The sequence below is a fragment of the Thunnus albacares genome, chromosome 11 (genome assembly GCF_914725855.1).
Source record: "Thunnus albacares chromosome 11, fThuAlb1.1, whole genome shotgun sequence".
NCBI classification, from domain to species: domain Eukaryota; kingdom Metazoa; phylum Chordata; class Actinopteri; order Scombriformes; family Scombridae; genus Thunnus; species Thunnus albacares.
Window position 1 is genome coordinate 4,333,104 of NC_058116.1, and position 12,484 is coordinate 4,345,587.

The following is a 12,484-nucleotide window of genomic DNA, read 5'->3' on the forward strand; positions in this document are numbered from 1 at the left end:
GCTCTTACTTTCATATCTGAAGCAACTGAAGTCTGAAGGCCTACATTTGAACTTAAGCTCTATTGAGCCGGCAATAAATCGTTGCAGTGCACCTATACTGCAAAGCAAGTGGTGCTTTTTTTCTGTTGAGTGGAAATTTCATGCAGGCGTAAGTGGAACAGAATTGAGTGGTTTGAAAAGAGGAGGAGGGAAAACCCAGCAGTTCTTCAGAAGTTCAGTGCAGGTAATAAGCACTTGTCCTTAAGTCTTCCCACTCAGCCTAGTAAGTTCATCAAAATTACACATTACGTATAAGAACAGTTTTTAAATCCACTGGAATAAGTATATTGCTGCTATAATCCTTCTACCTACAGTGTGTCTGTATGTCTCAACGCTTCTTTGATATATTTCAAATGTTCAGCAGTTTTATTATAGAGGGACTAAGAGTTTGTCTGTTATACAGAGATTTTCATCGGCTTCACTGTCCTTTGTGGGGTACCACTTTACATCAAGGCAAATTAAAGGATGTCTGAGGGCACTAAGCTAACAGAAATAATATATGTATTGATTTGGGTTGCCAGTTTTAAGGCACACATTAAGGGAAGGATTCCCATAACTGAAAAATGTGTTATTAACCACCCAGCCACATTTGAATGATTAAAACAATTGCCAAGTATATAAATTTAGATTTCATAATCATGGAAAAATAAGCAGTATTCTCTGCTCTGAAACACTAAGGGTGAGTCGGCTGAAGGACCTGAAACCACGTTCCCCAACTGAACAGCCTCCGAGTTAATGCTCATACCAAACTCCCATATTAAAATACACACTGTAAAGGAGGCCTTGTTTGTAGGTTTAATTCTAGTAACCCCTCTATGTCATTGAGCCATCATTTCAGGCCTGGCCAAAAAATCCTGAACATAGAAACAGTGGAAAACAGTTTAACGCTCTAACTCCACAATTCAATATTACATAATTCACAGTCACATTTTCACGTTTTCAGCAATTATTTTCTAACCCGTATAATGTGTTTAAAAAGAAATCCCTGATTTTCCTTTACATGGACTTTAATTTAGACAACAACAACTCCCTTTTCAACCCATTTCCAACACAAATAAACTTGTTAAATAAAATATATTTTGATTTGCTGCTGATTTATTGCAGCAGTGTATGTTTGATTTCAATATACTGACACTCTCTATTCTTGAACATTTTTGAAGTTTTTCCACTTGTTCTAAGAAATAAAGACACAAATGACTATGCAGCGTTAAAACTTTGTCATGTCAGGTGTATTTTTTTTAATAAAGCCCAGAATCACACATTTGTCTCAGAGGGCTTTACAGTGCGCTCAACACTTTAACTGCTTCAGTTGAGAAAAATGTGACATAATAGAACAATTGTGCTGCAACTCATTTAATCTCAGAAAGCAGCTTAAACTGAAAAATGTTACAGCTGTTAAAAGTAAGATTTATCTATTCATTCATTTATTATAAGGTCACCATAGCAACACAATTCTACTAGTTGAAGTCTACAAGAGTCATATGTCAGTAAATGGCCCATTAAAATGTTTGTTGACACGTGCTCATGTAATACTGTACCAAACATTTTCCCATTTTATGTATACTATAGAAACCTCATACTGTACATCACCATGTATATAAGCATTCAAACCCTCAATTCCTGTTGTGACTGTATCTTGATATGAGTGACGCAGTATTTTGCTTCCTGACAGGGGTCCAGCCCCACTCCCCTTCAGCTTGGCAGGGAGGGCTCCTTCCGCCAGAATCTCAGAGGTGATCTAATGATTCCTGTTGTAAAGCCATCGCACGCCGGTTTCTACACCTGCCAGAGTGCTCATCAACAACCAGCAGTACAAAGTCAGCCGAGCCATCCTGCTCTGTGTGCAAGGCGGGTGATGTGTAATGTCACCACACTCAATATGTCTTTTAAATCAACTATTTAAATCATATTCTATCACAGTTTGTTATTGAGAAACCTAATTATGACCACTCATATAAATAAGGGTGGGTCATTATTTGATAATATTGATTGATGAGGGACACTGCTGCACTGCTGATTGTCAGGTCTGCTCCCTTTAATGATAAAAATACAAATATAACTGTATTTATATTTTATATATTTAATGAAAGGTGAATATGAAAATTATCCATCAGTCATAAGACACCAAATAACAGTAATGATTTGGAGATGTCATTAGTTTGTGTTCTTACAATACCAGCATAAATTATAATCCAGCCCTGCCCTCTACTGGCCTAACAGGTGCATCACACAGAGTTCGGTTAGGGACAGGGAACAGGAAGCTCAACCTCACACAAAACCCAAACACTCCATAAATAGTATATGCAAATAATAATAATAATATAATAAGTCATTGTTACTATTGGTAAGATTATGTGTACATGCACGTTTCTGAATATATGTGTGAATTTCTGTCTACCAGGTCCAGACCCAGCTCAAACTACAACTACCACTGTGCCTGACATCTCCATGACCTCTGAGCCAGGGTTGATCAGCAGCAGCAGCAGCAGCACTGTTCACAGTGAGTTGAACTCTCATTATAAATTTATTAAGACCATAACAATAACATGAAGTCAGTGAATAGTGAATGTAATAAATATTATCTTCTGGGTTTACTTCTCTTTGCCAGCTAGTTATCATCTCATCATGCTAAAAATAAAGCATTTCATTTCGTACCAAGATGGCAGCAATTTGAAAACATTTTTTTTTAACATTTCTACGAATCAAACTTCCATGCTGGAACAGTAAATTGATGCTGCTACTACCAGATTATTTATAATGTAAATTTTGAATCTGTTATCTATCTGTTAATTAAATGTGTTTTTCTTCGTGTCTCAGCTCCTACACTTGAGCCACCTGTGATTGTCTCACCACTGAACGGAACAATATTTGAAAGTCCGCATGGTAAGTGATGAGATGATGAATCTCAATGAATGGACTCTAAAACTTAAAATCAAAATGAACACAAACTAGATTGACAATATTGATTAAACAAAGTCTAATGTCCAAGTGTAATGTATTCTCATTTAGGTTCAGGACTGGAACTGTTTTGCATGGTGCTCACTGGATGTCAAGCTGCAGATTCCACTGAGGTCACATGGTTGGTCAATGGCCAATCAGTGGAGTCATCGTACCTTGATGGACGGGCTCTGCAGGGGGCAAGGAGGTAATTGTTGTTGTGTTTGATGGATGCACTGAAACCTGAGGTCAAACCAAAAAACCTCAGTCTGGTTAAGTAATGAGAACTTAATCTAATCTTAAACTTGAATGTGTGAAGTAGTATGTTATCCTACAAAATGCACAATAACGCACTTTGTTGCCCTCCAGATGGCAAAAATAGATGACTAATTGACTTAAGATTAGACTGAAAATTACTTTCAAATTGGAAAACAAATTGCCAAAGCGATTTTTCCAAGGATTTATTATTTTTCAAAAAATGGTTTCTGAGGTGTTGCTGCAGCTATTGCAAGACATATTTTTGTTTTACTTTATCAGTTATGGGTAAGCTGTACATTGCATTGTGGGACAATTATGTCTGTTAAGAGTACATTAGATTTTTTGTTCTTTAAAAATGCATGCTTTATTTCCCATTCTTCCAGCTAAATATACTACAATAAATATTAAACAAAGATAATCAAAACACTGTTAAAACTGATTATTACATAAACATCTTGTGTAGTTTCACCCTTGATGTACATCTGATACAAGATAATACATTACCGCATCATCCACATCAGTAACACCATGTAAACAGGTGTCTGTCTCAATGTTTCCAGGCATACTAGGGTGTCTGAAGGGTGCCAGATTGAGTTAAGGCTGATTGTTGTAGCGATGACAGAAGAAGACATACAGACGGAGCTGAAATGTGTTACTCAGAACGAAGGAGGGAGACAGGAAGTCGTCACACAGCTTCAACTAGAGGGTGAGTTGTGTGTGCACACACACACACACACACATATATATATAAAGTGCAGAAAAGCACAAAAATATTAACCAGTATGTTATATTTTTGGCCATCATTGGTGTCAGTTCTGATAACATTATACTCACTGAAAAAATTGCAGGGGAAGAAGCACACGTATTTCTTGTCCAATCTGACTTTGTTGAGCGATGTCACCATGTTCTTTGATCTCAGTAATTAACATAGTGAGAACAATGTTATCATAACTGATAGAACCAATGGCCAAACCCAAGACAATAACATCAGTCTTGTAATACATTCATTTACCTCTGTCCATCTCTCCCCAGACTCCACGTTTACATGGGTGGTGGTAGCTACAGTGGCGGTGTCCTGCTTCCTGACTGTAGTTTCTGTCTTTCTCTATGTGCTCTTAAAACCTAAAAGGAAAAAGAAAATGGATTACTTCCTGGCTCGACAAAACAGCACCTTCTAATTCTTCCAGTGTACACACTCATTCCACAAGGAAAAGACCCTCTTAAATGTATTTGCAGTTGCATCAATAGAGCGTTTTCCTGCAGCATTTGGTGTCATGCAGTAGCATTAGCAGTGGTTGGTGTTCAACTCTTGCTACAGAGATTCAATGTAGAATTCAGTGTTTTTAAATCAGCAGCTGCTCATGCTGTTACCCACTGTCCTCCATTTCCTTATCCATGAATGAGCATTACACAAGGAACTTTTGATTCATATTATTTGTACTAATGTGGTAATTACATTTGGTTTCTTTATACAGTTTCAGTCATTGTAAGTTTCCTTTCATGAGATACAGATACTTTCAAGATACAGAAATATCCTACTTAAATCTAATATAGAATCACCAAACTGAGGCCGCTCACTGACACAGAAGTTGTAATATCTGGTCAAATTCAGTAAAGGCTTCTACAAAGGCTACATCTGCATATACTGTACATATATACAAAACTTTCATGTCAAATCATTTCATTTCTTTGTTTTTGTTTGAGTGTTCCAAAATTCAAACACTCCATAAGAGAGTTATATATACAGTATGTATAAGTGCAATATATTTTTGTAGTTGAAAAGTGTTAAGACAATTTGATACATAACTGCTCTATCAAATGTATTTGACGATGTTGATGATCTGACTGCTCTGGCAATTCTAAAATCTAACAATACATCATTATATGTGGTTATTGCATATAAGACATTGTTCGGTAAAGTAAGTAGAGCTAACAAATAATAGTTATTAGGGTAGAAAGTACAATCTTTTCCTCTGAAACACAGTGGAATAAATGTATATTGCCTTTAAAATGGAAATATTCAATAAAGTGCTGGAATATGTACTGTACCTAAGAGTGCCAGCTTCTTCAGTTACTGTATTTTGTTATTTCCTTGATTTATGTATTAGATTTCATCTTATCTAATACATTTTGGTATTATTGTTACTTTTAATGACATTTTGGCTTCATTTACAATATATTAATGTTTAGCTGTGATTATCATATGTTTTACATTTAATCTTCTATGAAATGATTCATAATTTTTATCTCTAGTTTCTCTTTCATACAGTAATTTCTGCATGAAGCACTGTGTGTTGTTACATTTGATTTGATGAAAAAATATTTTCAAAAAGGTTAACATTTCTTAAAACATGAACCCCCTTTTTGCAACGCTTTGAAAATAAGAAGCAATATGAATAAAACAAGGTAGGTGGATTTGCAGAATAGAGAATCTTTAAATACAATAAATCAGTGTGAAGAAGTTTATCCAGAGCATCAAGAAAGGTGATAGGAGGCAGTCTCAATGACTTGTTTAATAACTAAAATAAAGGTGATTAATTCTGACCAGTGTAACCAAAACAACTGTCTCAAAAAATGAAATGAAAACAAACAAATCAAATTAATCTTAACAAGCTCAACTTAGGGAACTCAACTCAACAGTCGAAGGCAGGATCATGTGCACTTAGCTACACGGACATCCTCTTTTCTTTTTGCTTTTCCTCAAACCAACAACTCTCCCCTTAAATAGGCCCACCAATCTGTCTAGGCAGAACCATATTTCTCACAGGGGTGTTTCAGTCTCCCACACCTATAACAGGTAAACAATAATGTTACTTGTATCAGCTAACATTGTTTATACAAACACATCATCCACAGCATATAGTCTTCACCTTACGCCATACCATAAATCCCCCCATACTTGGTCCAACCCATGACATCACTGGTGATGTCAGTGAGAGCTTGGGTGTCTCCCTCTTTTATCTCATGGGAAGCATGGTAGCTATGGTGAGTAATAAAGCAAGCTAATATATAACTCATATATAACTAAGAAACTCAGGACTTAAATCAACAAACAATAAGTGAACTTAAATAATACTAGTCTGTCTTGATTAAACCAGAAAAGCAGATGTAGATATAACAAAACAATGCTAAATGCAAACAAAATCCGTGACATTATGTGAAAGCAATGTTACAAATAACAATGTTAAACTGGATAAACAAACAAATGGCAAGTATGATATTTCTTGCGCTAAGATAAAACAGGCCTGTTTTCGGCTTTGTAGCAATTAATTTTTCAGAAATGAAAGGGTGAGGGGCATGAGACTGGAATGTGTAATAACAATTTCTACTCCACAAACATAAGAACACTCCACTTTCTCAGGTGCGATTTCCAGAAAAGAAACGTCATCTTATATTTGGGCTACTATGGAACCAGTACAATATAAAATGAGGTCACTATAAACTCATTATTAGAACGAATCATTGCATAAGTGCAAATACTGTATGCCCTCCGGCAAGCTAAATCCAATTATTACTCTGATCTGATTACTAACAATGGAAACAACCCTACATTTTCATTTAATACTATTGATAAGCTCACTAAAACAACCCCACCCACACTGTTTTCTGCTTTACAGCTGAGGTTTTTAACAGCTTTTTCGTTGAAAAGATTAAGCTAATCAGGAAAGATATTACTGGTAAGGCTGTGTCCCTCTCCTCTGATCTCTCTTGCCCTCTTCATCTCTCTGTATAAAGCAAGGAATATCTGTATGTCTGTATTTGTTTGTATGTATGTATGTATGTGTGTAAGTTTGTCCTTTGCATATCTTGATAACTGTTCATCCAATCTACTTCACACTTGGTGTATGTATTGCTGGGGACACAAGGGAGTGCAGTGTTGAATTTGGTGCAATTTGGCGCCACAACATGTTTTAACAAACTTGGAATAAACAAGAACAAGGGCTCTGCTACTGCATGTCATGGTCAGACCTGTACAACCCCCTGCCATGAGAGAGATGAGGGGACGACATCTCTCTTCATTTGATAACACTAAAAAGTTATACTTTGTATATGCTAATTACCAAACCATCAGCCACTTTTTACATTTTGATTCAGTTAATTTGAACACACTCTATCAAATTGCGTCAAACCAACCACATGTGGTCTGAATCCCATTCCTGGTAACCTCGTAAAATGACTGCTCACTGCGGTAGGAAGCCCTCTTCTCTACACCATCAATGAATGCATCAGTTCTGGCATCATTCCCACTGCTTTAAAAACAACCTTGATTACGCCCTTATTAAAAAGACCCACCTTGACCCACAAACTATAAACAATTGCAGACTGATTTCAAATCTCTCCTTTATGTCTTAACTGCTAGAAGAGTTTCAGTCTGGTTTCAGATTCAAACACTCTACCGAACAACCTATTAACTGCAACGGACTCTGATTTTACATCTGTCTTGCTGCTAAATTAAGTGCTGCCTTTGACACTGTGGACCACAACACCTTCTTAAAACGTCTTAAGAACCTTATTGGTCTCATGGGGCTGGCATTTCCTGGTTTCATTCATACCTGAAAAATAGAACACAAAGTGTTGCATACAATAATACTATATCTTTCTCCTTTAAGGTCAAATACGACATTCCACAGGGATCAGTTCTTAGTCTACATTTGCTGTGTGTTTACTTGCTGCCCCTGAGTCGCATTTTCAAAAAACACAACCTAATTTATTGCTGCTATGCTGATGACACACATCTATCCTTCTGTAACAGTCAAAAGCCCCTTTCACACATGCAGTCTATCCCTGAAATTTTCAGGAACATTTCCTGCATGGGGTCATGTGTGAATGGGAGCAGGGCCTAACATTCAGGGAAATCTGTACCGCCAATTTCCCACCTCAAGACCTAGTAACATTTCAGGGAAAATGCTGGTACAGTTGTGTTGTGAAGGAAAGCAGTAACATTTCAGGGACAAGCACATAAAAGGTTACGTCCATCTGATGAAAGATACTTTCACATGGAGCCAGCAAACCAATCACAAGACTTGATGTGTGGGTGACATACTGCGACTTGGGCAGTGCTTGGTTTTGGCTCATTTGTTTTCAACACGGCGCTCGTGTCACAAACTTTCTCATATTACAGTTAAACAGTACACTAAAATATGTTTCTGGAAGCATTTGAGGCAAGAAATGGGCAATGCAGTAACATATTCTTCATTCATATTTGATCAGGACTGCCTAGTTTGAAAGTTTGATCTGAGTTTCGTGAGGTTCGCCGTCTTCTTCTGTTGAGTTTTATGGCAGTTGGCATCCAAAAGTGTTGCATTACTGCCACCTGCTGGACTGTCCCCTGCTCATCTATTCCGGTGTTGCCATGGCATGTGTGAAAAGGTGCAAGACGGAAATGTTCCTGGATGCAGCTGCATGTGTGAATAGTGAAAATCACTAGCAGTTCCTAAAAGTTTATCCCAGTAATTTACCAGTGACTATGTGTGAAAGAGGCTAATAATTCCTCCTGGCTTGTAAAACTAGAGAAATGCTTGTCAGAGGTCTGTCTCTGGAATGCACACAAGACTGAAATGTTGCTTCTTGGTCCAACTAGAGTCGAGGAATAGCAGTGGTGGAAGAAGAATTCAGATCAGATCCTTTACTCAACTAAAAAATACCAATACAGCAATGTAAAAATATTCCAAGTAAAAGTCTTGCATGAAAAAATCTACTTAAGTAAAAATACATAAGTAGTAGCAGCAAAATGTACTTAAAGTATTAAAGTAGAAGTACTTGCCTCATCTGATATATTATTATATACAGTATGACATCATTAGATTATTAATACTGATGCATCAATGTGTAAGCAGCATTTAACTTTTAATATGTTTATACTACTTTTGTACAGTTAGCTTGTTTAGTTCCGAGGTTCCCAACCTTGGGGTTGGGTCCCTCCAAAGGGTCACCAGATAAATCTGAGGGGTCGTGAGATGATTAATGGGAGAGGAAAGAAGAAAAAACAAAGTTCTGATACACAAATCTGTTTTCAGTTTTTGGAATTTTTGTCTAATCTTTGATTTTTGGTGAAATATTTGATCATTTGAACATTTATTGAAATTAAACCATGTGAGAAGTTTAAAGGGAAAAATCACTATGTGGTGCAGCTTATAGACATCTAAAACGTGACCACAACTACACACACTGCTCTTTTTAAGACATCAAAAGCCAAAAAAGTTGGAAATCTTTAACAATGTGTTGTATTTTAAAAAACTTGTTCTATCCATGGTATCAAATCTTCTTGTGAAAAGTAACTAAAGCTGTCATATAAACATTGTGGAGTAGAAAGTACAATATTTCCCTCTGAAATGTAGTGGAGTGGAAGTATAAAGTATTATTAAATGGAAATACTCAAGTAAAGTACGAATATCTCAAAATTGTACTGAAGTACAGTACTTGAGTAAATGTACTGAGTTACTTTCCACCACTGAGGAATATTATTTGATCCCTGTTACCTTTGAGCCACACAGCAAGTACAAGAACTGCCTTCTATCACCTTTGTAACTTAGCCAAAATATGACCCATTTTATCCAATTCAGATAATGAAATCCTTGTACATGCCTTTATAACACCCGGAATTGACTACCGCAATGCACTTTTATCCGACTTACCTGTGACAGCAACAAAACAAACAAACAAAACAGGTCTCCAATTGGTCTGCTAGAGTCCTCACAAGACCTAAGAAACTGGATCATAGAACACCTTTCCTGATGTTTTTGGCTACTAATTCAAACAAGAGCTGATGTCAAAAACCTCCTTTTTACTCCTTTCAATGGTTTTGCTCCTTTGTATATCTCCAGCCTTATTACTCTGTAAACTCCATCATGTCCTTTACATTCTCTTGATGCTGCTTACTTGACTGGTCCGTGATTTAACAAAAAATCTTTGGGTGGTTGAGCCTTTGCCCACCGAGCTCCCTTTCTTTAGAATAAACTACCACTGCACATTCAGGAGGCAAGCTGTGTTGAGACTTTCAAATCCAGGCTGAATACACATCTTTTCTCTGTATGCTATGGCCTCTCTTCATTTCACCAGCTGGGAAATCAAATCACTAACTGTTTTCCTCTTTGACTCTGTTCCGGTTGTATGATCTCTCTTTTCAAATTCCTTACCTCAATCCTGTATTATTATATATTATTACATTATTACCTGTGTGCACATGTGTGTACCTTTACATGTGAAGTCATGTTTTGTTTTTTTGTTTTTTTTAACTTATAAAATGTACAGAGACTTTTTGGTTGATATGCACTTTAAATAAACTGAAGTTGATTATTGGCTTAGTACAGATGTTGGGACTGGGCCAAACACATTCAGACTAAAGGGTAATTTGGAGTCTCAAATTTGAAGAGATATAACTGTTACCCATATATAACTTTTCTAGTTTAGCCCACAGTATATAAAAACAAGGTGAGATAAAAAGCAGCACCACAAAGTGATTAGTAAATAAAATCATACACAGATAAAGAGGCACAATAAAGATCATTATAATTTATAAATTTAAACACATTTAGAAATAGCACAGGAATCATTTACATAAAAAGGTTTCATGGTTAAAGAAGTTATAACTTACATTGGTATTAATTTTACAAGTCTATGGTAAAGGTGTACAAAGAAATTCTGACATTTTAAGAATATGATGGAGATTTTTTGCAGCTTATTTGCTGGTATTTTGATCTCAAGGTGCTTTACTGTGCAGCCACAAGAGGTCTCAACATGAGTGTTTTAAATGGAGCCTCCAGTGACACCATTATATAAACCAGAAGAATGGGACATAGCTGTGCTCAGCAGATTGGAATGTATTAGTGCTGAAATGTGCCAAGACAGGATGAGACACAGAGCAGTTTGTATAAGCATGTTTCTCCCTGTGCCCTTTAAAAATGCTACAAAAGCTGTGTAGAAAAAATGTATATGGTGTGAATCATCTGAACAGCAGGATTCATGTTGCTCTCCTCCCAGTTATTGCTCAACAGATTAGGACACATGCTGGCTTTCAAAAGATCCATGAAAAGGAAATCAACCAGGAAACATCCATGTTTGCTTGCAATGTCTTCTTCTTTCCTGTCTTTTCTTGGTGCATTGCTGTGTTTCTTAGTGAGTCACCTCCATCAGTTGTAAATCAGTGGAAAAGAGTGAAATCTTTGTGTAAAGTACAAGATACAAACAAAACCAACACACGATCATTGCTCCATAGCACCATTAATGGCCAAAACCTCCACAGGTTTTGTTGAGAATGTGCCTCAACAGCACCCCCAACCAACGGTCAAGCCTACTTATACATGATTAACCTATCCTCTCTTAGTTTTGGCTCTCATTTATCTCTCCCAGACCAGCCTAACTGTACGACATTCATTTACCCTCCTATGTCCATCTTTAACATCCAAAATATATCTCTGCATTTTTTATAATCCTTTAATTGCTAATTGCTGTGACATGGTCTTTGCAAGTGAAATCTTTTTCATACTAGTCCTCCACAGATTGAGTTCGGTTTGAACACAGTTTCTCACACATGATGGTTCAGTATGGATCTTGATCTGTGATGGAAATTTCAATATCTTGAAGGTAATATATTTGCTTGTTAAAGGTGCTATATGTAAGAATTATGTAAGAATTTAGTTTAAAACATTAAAAAATTAACTAAAATTATCAACAGAATGTGAATAAGTAATGAAATGAGACCTTCCCTGATTTTCTCAGTTGCCTATAACAGCCTGTAGACTGATTTCTATGTAGACTCAGGATGGTTTTGCTGGGAAAACCCAAGGGATGTGATGTTTATGCACGCTGCCTTGCCTCTCACTACAGCATCAACAGGGAGCAACACTAGCTAACATTAGCTTAGAAATAGAGTCTGCTAACATCAATAAATGACTGGCAGCCGAGCTGGCTATAACATTACTGCAAAGCATGTGGTTTAGCTGCTTGCGCTGAAGGAGTGTGAGCACGTGCTTGAGCAACAGGATGTGTCATTAATGCGAAGGAATTTCTGATTCTTACATATAGTACCTTTAATATAAAATGTAAATCAGTTAGGCACAATTAGTGTGATTTTTAAAAAAATACTTATCTACTTATTACTTGGCCTAAAACTTTTTAACTTGAATTAATTAGTAAACGAAGCATAATTTCTGTTACATATAGAAACTCAGAATATCAGAGAGGTGAGTGTTAGTCTGTTGTACTGATGGATGCTATGTAAAGGAAAAGATGGTGCTGTGTGTGGAGGCCA

General features: G+C 36.6%; 1 pseudogene; it reads left to right on the plus strand.

The window, feature by feature from the left end:
- The first annotated feature begins 13 nt into the window (after window positions 1-13).
- LOC122992338 lies at window positions 14-5,282 on the plus strand (annotated as a pseudogene).
- Window positions 5,283-12,484: the final 7,202 nt, after the last annotated feature.